Here is a 9,682-nt window from a genome sequence, read left to right on the forward strand (position 1 = left end):
CAAAAGGCATATTAAATATATTTTAACTCAAACACCTCAAAACAATATATAAATAGTGTACAATCTATTGTACAATATACCGGATTATATGTACGACAAATATAAAATTATCCCGAGTGCAGGTTTATTTCACCGAGGCCGAAGGCCGAGGTGAAATAGGCTTGCACGAGGGATAATTTTATATTTGGAGTTCATATAGTCCAGTAATATTGTATGATAGAACGTTCACTATTTATTATAGTAAATAGATCCCTCAATCTAAGCCCCCCATCATGGATTTTGCCATCCAAAAATCGAAAGTTATATTGTACATATGTACAATATAACTTTTTGAAGGGAGGTCACGTGGTACAAATCCAGCCAATCACAGCTCGTATTTTACTACCACTATTTACTATTGTTAAAATATGTCCTGATAGATGCGTGATTTATATTTCCTTTCGGGGAACGGGAGTCCGTACTGAAAGATATATCAAATATATTTTGATTCAACACCTTAAAACAATGTTAAAACATGTCCCGATAGATCGTTCATTAATCTTAGATGTTTGTGACTTCTATACTTTCATTTTCAATTCCGCTGTTGTCAGAATAAATGTGTGATTTTTATTCTTAGAGAGTTCATAGCGAAAGGTATATGAATATATTTTAACTCGTTAGGACCTCAAAACAATTTTACAACATACCTAATTGATCGTTCATTAATCTGAGATGTTTGTGACTTCTATTTTCTTTTATTTTTCTTTCCCGCGGTTGTCAGAAAAATGCGTGATTTATATTTACTCTTGGAGAACGGGAGTCCGTAACGAAAGGCATATCAAATATATTTCAACTCAAGCACCTCAAAACAATGTTAAAACATGTCCTGATAGATGCGTGATTTATATTTCTTCTCGGAGAACGGGAGTCCATAACGACAGGTATTTCAAATATATTTTAAGTCAATACAGCTCAAAACACTTTAAAACATTTCCAGTCATTCCAGACAAAAAGACCCATACATTTTTAGATAAACAGCAACTTAACATTTCAACATTTTGCTGATATCAACTTAGGTATTGGTGTGCGCCGCCGATTAGAATATTACAGTGAACTTCGCGGATTGGCAATGAAACTTGACTTTACCGGGATCAAATCATCAAAGCACATGTGAAAATCAAAACATCACGTGTAAAATCGGCCACCACCGAATCGGCGGGTTTGCGACACGCGTAAGAAAAATCCTGGCGAGAACGCTGCACCCCCCCCCCCCCCTCTATTCTCTTTCTCCCCTTTCCCCTTCTCTCAGTCCGGGCTCCCAGTTTTCTATTTCTTATTAGGGCCTACCTTTTGCATGTTTTGCTTCCGATTTGAAAGATAGTTTTTGAAAAGTTTTAGTGTTACAGTGCCGGCCGCGGGAAACGTCACAGTGCCCCGGGGATAGACGCGGGCAGTTCCCTAGGGCACTCATTTTCAACTCATTTTTTTACAGTGCCCCCAGGGCGGACGCGGTAGCCCGTAGCGGGCATTTGAGGGGAGCGGACGCGGGAAGACGCCCGCGTCCGCTCCCCTCAAATGCCCGCTACGGGCTACCGCGTCCGCCCTAGGGGGCACTGTGTAGGTTTGATTGAACTCGACGGTCGACCACATGTCAATGCAATGAATGAAATTAACTCACCAAAAATAATCCCCATGAATAGTCTAGGCCTCCATTGGAAAATTGCAAAAGCCTGCGTTGATACTAATACCGGGTTTCTTGTAGGGCTGAGAAAAAAAACTGGAAATTGGGACGCCGTATCGGACCGGGCCGGTCGACCGCCAACATGCAGTTTCAGATTTGCTTTTTCCTATTTGGTTTGTATTGTTAAGCGTACTGTATGAGGAAAGTATGGAAAGCTATTGTGCGTGCAAACTTTTGGCCAATCATGAGCCCATTGAATTGCCTGTTGGATAAACCGGAGGGGGGGGGGTTACTACAAAATAGGCATAATGGGACGTGCAGCTAGAATGGGTCACCGTTTTTGAAGAAATCCTTAAACATGGAGTATGGCTTTATGTTGGAAAATCCCTAGCCATGCCCCAAATTTTAGATTTTAGATACTGGCCTTAAACATGGGTTTATACTTCTCCAATCTTGGGTCAAGTTGGGTGATAACTTCTTTTTTTTTTGCCAATATTAGCTAGGCACCTAGCTTTCTAACCAAAATGGCCCGTAAAAATATGGGTATGGGTTTGGAACCTTCAGCCGCACACCCCGTACAAAAAAAAATCAAAGTACCCCCCCCCCCCCCGTTGGATAAAAACTTGTTAAAATAACAATTTAACCCTATCTAGGCCGGGGCCCGGGCCTCGGAGGCCCCCTCCCCCCTCAACAAATCGCGCGATATTTTCGCCGCGCGAAATTTTTGACCGAGCGAGCCGCTTGATGACTTTTTACTTTCAAGTCTTGCGCAACCTTTGAGACCAATTTTGCATCACCCGGCTTAGTGGTTCCGAAATTACGCAACAATCTAAGAAGTTTATGAATGTAGGCATGTTATGCCTCTGTATTCAGTTCTAGGTTTTTCCTCCTCAAGATGGCTGGCTCACTTCCGGGAACAGGGCTTTCGTAGTCATATTTTATTGGCTCATTAAATTTTTTCCAGCATCAATCCAGGGCAGCTTCAAAACTGTGCACACTTGGGGCAGTGACAACATCATTATTTAGGCTATTCCAGTATTTCTAACATACAAAGAATTCCTATATTTTTGGGTCTTTGTCCTTGGTATGAACAATTTTTTACTGTGACCTCTGGTATGTTCAATATATCTTTCTTTTAGATTAAGTTTCGTACATTGATCATAACTATTAAAGTGTTTATATGTTTCAATCATATCACCCCTAACTCTTCGATACGCCAGAGTTGGGATTTTCAACTGTTCAAGTCGTTGTGGATAAATGCATGACTATGATTTTAGTTTTGCTGGTCTAAATGTATTTATTTTATGCTTTTCATGATCACAAGTCCCCAACAAATTTCATTGAAAAAACAAAAGATAAAAAATAAATACATAAGAAATTGCAAAAAACAATATAATACATAAGAAAATGATTTGACATCGCAATTTTTTTCATGTACACTTGCTAAAAACACCACAAAGAGTTTCTATATACCAAGAATTATTACATTTGGAGTTTTATTTAGGGAGTTAGAGGAAAAAGTATGATTTAATTATAATTACGCATAAATTAGCATATTCACTTAATGGCAATTCGCATGAAATAAATTACTATACCGTCTTGTAGATTATGTCCCAGGCAACCCGCGTGCTAGATTTTGGCGCGGTCGACGGCCGAAATCTTAGGGGGGTCTGGGAGGCCCCCCCCCCCCCGGCCATATGAACTCCCAAACTACCCCGGCCTAGATAGGGTTGAGGGACGCACCATTAGAAGTTTAGGTTACCCAATGTTCTAGAATTTCTTACAAAAGAGTGACCCATTCCAGGAGCATATCCCCGTATGTCTTATTTCGTACCCCTCCCCCTCGGGGTGGAGGCCGGGTAAAAATGTCAGAAGTAAAAATGGCAGAGGTAAAAATGTCAGAGGTAATAAAATGGCAGAGGTAATATGGCAGAGGTAAAAATGGCAGGCAAAAATGGCAGAGATAAAAATGGCAGAGGTAATAATGGCAGAGGTACAAATGGCAGAGGTAAAAATGGCAGAAGTAAAAATTGCAGAGGTAAAAATGTCAGAGGTAAAAATGGCAGAGGTAATAATGACAGAGGTAAAAATGGCAGAGGTAAAATTGGCAGAAATAAAAATGGCAAAGTTAAAAATTGCAGAGGTAAAAATGGTAGAGGTATGGCAGAGGTAAATAAATGGCATAATGGCAGAGGCATAAAAGACAGAGTTAAAGATCATGACATGCTACATCAACAGGGAATTAAGACAGAGCCTTTCGGTTAATATCAGTCGTTATTGAACTTAAATTGACTCCTCTCGACAAAATGAGTATTATGATCTAATGATTTTTTGTCATCATATTAGGTCTATACTTTATCGTTGTTATGATTAAACTCAAACATTTTCATGACAAAATGATTTCAATTGGTGATTGATGAAAGAATTTATCTTGGCCAGTTCGTATATTAGAACAGCACTTCATGCCATACATACCCAACCAATTTTAATGTTAACACCAATGTGCGCTACCATTAACACACTGAAATAGACAAGTTTGGGATTTCTTCGAACCACGTGCGTAACTTTTCATTTCATTTCGTTTATTTCCACAATAACAGCAAAGGTAATTATTTTACAACAGAAATGTGAGTATAGAATAAATTAACAATTAGAAATATTGAAATAGTTCACAAAGGTCCAGTACACAGATATAATGTATAATTGAATTTTAGAAAGTTCAGTTTTAACTTAAATGCTAGCTGTATATTGTGGGGGAAACCTTGGAAAGCGGAGCTTGTAATTCAGGTTCCCCAAAATAATATTACAGTATCATTAATTAATGAAAATGGTATAAAAAGATACAAACTAGACGGGACGATACAAGACTACACTAAACGGGACAAGTACATCAGAACAACTCAAGCACACACATGGGACAATGAACAGCCTCCTGCAGGAAAATCATAGTGTAACATTATAGTTATTTATCAGTGTAGTCTTAAGCTTATGTTTGAACGAAAATAAGCTTGGTGTCAGTTTTAAAGATTCATCTAGAGAATTCCAAAGATGGGGACCAGTATAAACAATAGTCTTCTGTTTGTAAAAAGTTCTGAGCTTCGGAAGATGGAAAGATGACGATAATCTGGTGGGGTAGCTGTGCAAAATCTCGTTTCTTAAAAACAGTAAACTTAAGGAAGTTGGCAGCTCTCCTTGGTTTAACTGAAACATAAAGCAGCCCAGGCGAAGAGAGTACAAATCCTGTATTTTTAAAACTTTATTGGAGAAGAACAATTGATCTGAGTGAGCTAATCTGTGTTTATGACAAATGATTCTCATTCTTTTCTGTGTAAGTAGTAGTCTATCCAACTGATTTCTAGAGGAACTGCCCCAAGCTAATATCCCATAATTTAAGTAAGAAAGAATAAGGGTATTATACAAATTTGATAAAACGTTTGGAGGCAAAAAAGTTTTTAGTTTGTTTATGACGCCAACATTTCTAGATAAAAGTTTTGATAAATACGTAATGTGCGGCTTCCATGAAAATTTGTTATCTATATATAGACCAAGAAATTTCGTTGAATCGACAATATCGATTAAAATATTATTAAGAAAGACGTTCCTGGGTAGAGCTGTGATTGAATTACTAAAAAGCATGCACTGGGTCTTTGCAACATTTAAAGAAAGTTTGTTACAACAGATCCATTCATGAATACATCTGAGTTCAGTATTTACTATGTTTACAAGAGTATCAGGATTTTTATGTGAAAAGAAAAGACAAGAAAACTTGTTGGATAACAGAAAAATAATAAAATGCTCCGTAATAATTTTTTTTTTACATTTCAACATCATCATTGATATGATACGCATGTAGTTTAATGTAAATGATATAATAATAGCAATATAGTGTTCAGTTGTTTAGATTAATACCTCATTACACCTAGTCCTAGTGGATGTCAGGTTCCTAAACTAGTTTCTATGGTAACGATTACCGCATGAATTTTGAAATGTGTAGCGAATCAGGGATTTAAATTCATAGGTGTTTCTTAGGTACCATTCTATCGACCTATTTTTAAGTGTAAATTCACCCTGGCAAATGGTTTACTGTAAAATTAGCAGAATAATAATTGGTGGTTTACAGAAAGTCCATCAAAGATTAAGAAAGTTATTAGAAGTTTTAGTTTTTGATCTGTGACGACATATACTAGCAACTGCCCAGTATTCTATTTACCAAAATATATACTTTTCTAATCAGCGGTTCGTGATTGCCCCCCCCCCAAAAAAAAAATACTTTCGGAAGCGGATGTGAAATGATTATTATGTTGATATACTTAAGGTACAATAAAAACTATTTAATTTTTTTTTTAAAGAAAATGACATTTTCATATAGGCCTATATTTTTTATTACACCATGTAGTATTCGTGGATCAGCACCACAATACAGTCTTTCATTTACCAATCACTACAGATCAGGCAGATCTTTGGGCTCATCCACCTCGGGCTTTCTCATCATTCCAAAAGTTTCAATTTAGTGCAGAAAATTTACAGTATTATTTACAAATGTTACGCTTTCCATTAGTCAAACATTATAATTGCAATTTTCTTCTCAGAACATAAGTGTATGCATGGAGGGGATTTTGGATTTTTTGGCATGGGAGTAACTCCCATGCCAAAAAATCCAAATAGCTACCTCTGTCATTTTCACCTCTGCCATTATAACGGCTGTCATTATCTCTGCCATTTTTACCTTTGCCTTTTTTACCTCTGCTATTTTTACCTCTGCCATTTTTACCTTTGCCATTTTTACCTCTGCCATTTTTACCTTTGCCATTTTTACCTCTGCCATTTTTACCTCTGCCATTTTTACCCTTGCTATTTTTACCTTTACCATTTTTCTTCTGCCATTTTTACACCGAGCCGGGGTGGATCCAGGATTTTGTATAGAGGGGGTGGGGATATTTGTGTGCAAAGAGAAACTTGATAAGCAAAAAATAAGGACCATCATGCATGTCATATTCCTCCAGTTCTGTGCCTCTCCAGGAAAGAGGGGGGGGGGGGTGGAGGGGGGAGAGCACGGGCCGGATGTGCACCGTCCTTCCCTTAGGAACACAAGTTGCTTATGAAATGAGGGGATTAAATGGGTACTCTGGCCTATAAAACTAATTTTAAATAAATCCTAGAGTGATGAGCAAAAATTCCATTAAAATCTGATAAACAATCGAATTTATTAAACTCTAAAGATGTGCAATATTTTGTAAAAATGTTTTGAGCATGCCATATTAAAAAAATAGTGCACATGTAGCACCAATGTATATAGAATTCCATCTAGTCTATTTGAATTTTGGATAACTAGAGCACCGTTGCCGTGACCCGTAGACGGCATCGAACCCCGGACTTTAAACGTGCCTACGGTGCCTTAATTATAGACCGGCCACTCGGCCACAGCACCTCAACTCCTACCGTCCCTCTCCTCATAAAATAATTCGCCTGATGATGCCTCTTCTCCCCACCCACTCCTAATTGCTCATTTTATTACACAAAATTATAATTATTTCATATCTTTAATATATTTGTGCTTAAAATAATGTTCGGCCAGCTTACATTTCTAATCAAACCCAACTGAGTGAGAAGAAAAGTAATAGCAGGTCACTCCCTTACCCTTCTTGGAGAGCAGGGCACCACCCCCCTTCCGAGTATGTATATGAGAATCTTGAATGTTATGATTGATCAATGATGGTCCATTTTTCAAAAAGAATGACTTGTTATGATAATAAATGTATACTTTTATCGGCCAATCAAAACGAATGATCTCCATTGCTTTAGGGGCGCACCATTTATATATCCGGGGCTCCGTGGAAGTAAGGAAAAAATATTTGCTCAAAGATGAAAGGAAAAAATGCATTAACCCAAACTTTCACCCCCCCCCTCTCTCTATTTTAAATTTGTTATTATAACAGGTTATATCCAACCGGGGGGGGGTATTTGGTTTGGACAGGGGTGTGCGGTTGAAGGTTACTACCCATATTTATGGGTCATTTGAGCTAAAAAGGTGCCCACTATTACGGAACTATTAAAATTTGACAAGCAAAAAAAGGGGATATCATCCAAAATATAAGGAGAAAATCGATCCATGTTTAAGGCCAGTATCTAAAAAATTGGGGCCATGGATCAGTATCTATAGATTTGGGGGCATATGTCTAGGGATTTTCCAGCATAAGACCATACTTTGCTGTTTTGAAGATTTCTTCCAAGAAAGCGACCCATTATTTTCAGCGGCACATCCCAGTATGCCTTATTTCGTGAGACCCCCCCCCCCCCCATATCAATTTGTTTGCGCTCCTTTTTTGCAGTGCGTAGCGTGTTAAATTATTTCCCTATGGAGAATAATAGAAAAATACGCCTTTTTGACGGATTTGCTAAGATATCTCCCAAACGCGTCAACAAGGTGATCTATCAAAACAGAATAGAATAGAGCAGATTCTCACCTTGAACATGATATGATTTTCATTTAATTTTAGTCAAATTAAGTTCTGTCACTTTTAAGGTTTTTGGAACCTTTCTTGATGATTTTGGAAATCCATTTGTACATGAGCCAATGGGCAAGTGCAGGAAACGAAACGTTTGGTGCGACTTCACATTGTTGTAAAAAAATATATACGTCACAATAGACCCTATCAAAAAAAGACATTTTGCAGAAAATGCTGTAGATTGCGAATACCTAAGAATTATTTTGATTGGATAAAAAAAACCTCTGTCACTTTTCACATTTGCAAAAGCTTTTGCAATAATTGGTCACTATAGTTTGGCGGGTTCAGCCGATGGCATTGTGTGTACACAGTACACACGCATAGCTAGGCAACGCAGCGCGTGAAGAATTTTGCACGTTTTCATTATTCGTACAGCGACGACTTGAGTGTATGTTGGATAGGACCGTACCACTTTTGACCGGGGGGTGTGCCAATGAATGCAAGTGATCAAGAAGAGTTACAAAACTGAAGGGAGTGAGAAAACAAGGAAAGTGAGAGGGAAATTTATAAAAACAAGTAATGCGAGGAAAAATGACAAGAAAAGGAGAGAAAGGAGAAGAAGTGAAAACACGCAGCTGAGTGCGCTCACGATATGTAAGTTGAACACCCCTGCACCACAATGTAGCAGCCCGCCACTATACACGTAGATTGCCTGCACGATGCGAAGACAGCGGCGCGTATTAGTGACTGTGCGTTAAACGTCCCATTTCTATGCCTTATAAAAGGAGCGTTTTTTGTACACAACAAATTGATATGGGCCCTTATCCAGTGGGCAATAGGATAATAGTCCATTCCATTCCTTGTTTTTATTTAGCAATAAGTCATAATTGACTATTTTTGCCACTCACTGTATAAAGAGTTGGGTAACAATTTTATTGACTAATATCATTTTCATTTTTCATTTTTTCCCTTTTTTTCAATCATTTCTTGTATATTCGTTCCTTTTTTTCTATGAAAAAACGAACAAAACAAAACATTTAATACTATAAGGTCGTTGATCGATGATCTAAGAAAATCATTCTAACAAGGGGGGAGGGGCTAACTTTTTAACAAGTTTTCTGTACTCTGAATTTTCAGTGTACCAAACATCATTTGTGTTATATTTGTTTTTTTTTTCTTTACAATTCAATAATCTCAGTGGCCTATGATAATTTTCTGGGGTTTTATTGACCCGTAAAGTACGTAAAGACAGAGGAAGAAAGGATTTATGAGATCAAGAAGTGATAAGATAGGGAAAAATGAACTGATTTGGAATGACTGAAAGAGAGACAGGCAAAGAAAGAAGAGCCCCCTCCCACATCCGTACCAGAGTTACGGGGTTACGAATGTCCCGTCGGTGGATTCAGGTCCATCAACATCTTGAGGTTTGATCTTTCCAGGGGACAAACCGGGGACAAACGCCTTTAACCTACCTGAAGTGGAAAATAAAAAGGGGCCCTTGTGGGAAGCACTTCCTCCTACAAGGGCCCCTCAGTCAGTCGATGGACACTTGTCTGTATAGAGATATAGCTTCAAA

General features: G+C 38.1%; 1 pseudogene; it reads right to left on the reverse strand.

Annotated features, from left to right (window-relative positions):
• Nucleotides 1-1,843, reverse strand: part of LOC121417302 — a 35,156-nt pseudogene extending 33,313 nt beyond the window's left edge.
• Nucleotides 1,844-9,682: the final 7,839 nt, after the last annotated feature.

Source organism: Lytechinus variegatus, chromosome 6 (genome assembly GCF_018143015.1).
Source record: "Lytechinus variegatus isolate NC3 chromosome 6, Lvar_3.0, whole genome shotgun sequence".
Lineage (NCBI taxonomy): Eukaryota > Metazoa > Echinodermata > Echinoidea > Temnopleuroida > Toxopneustidae > Lytechinus > Lytechinus variegatus.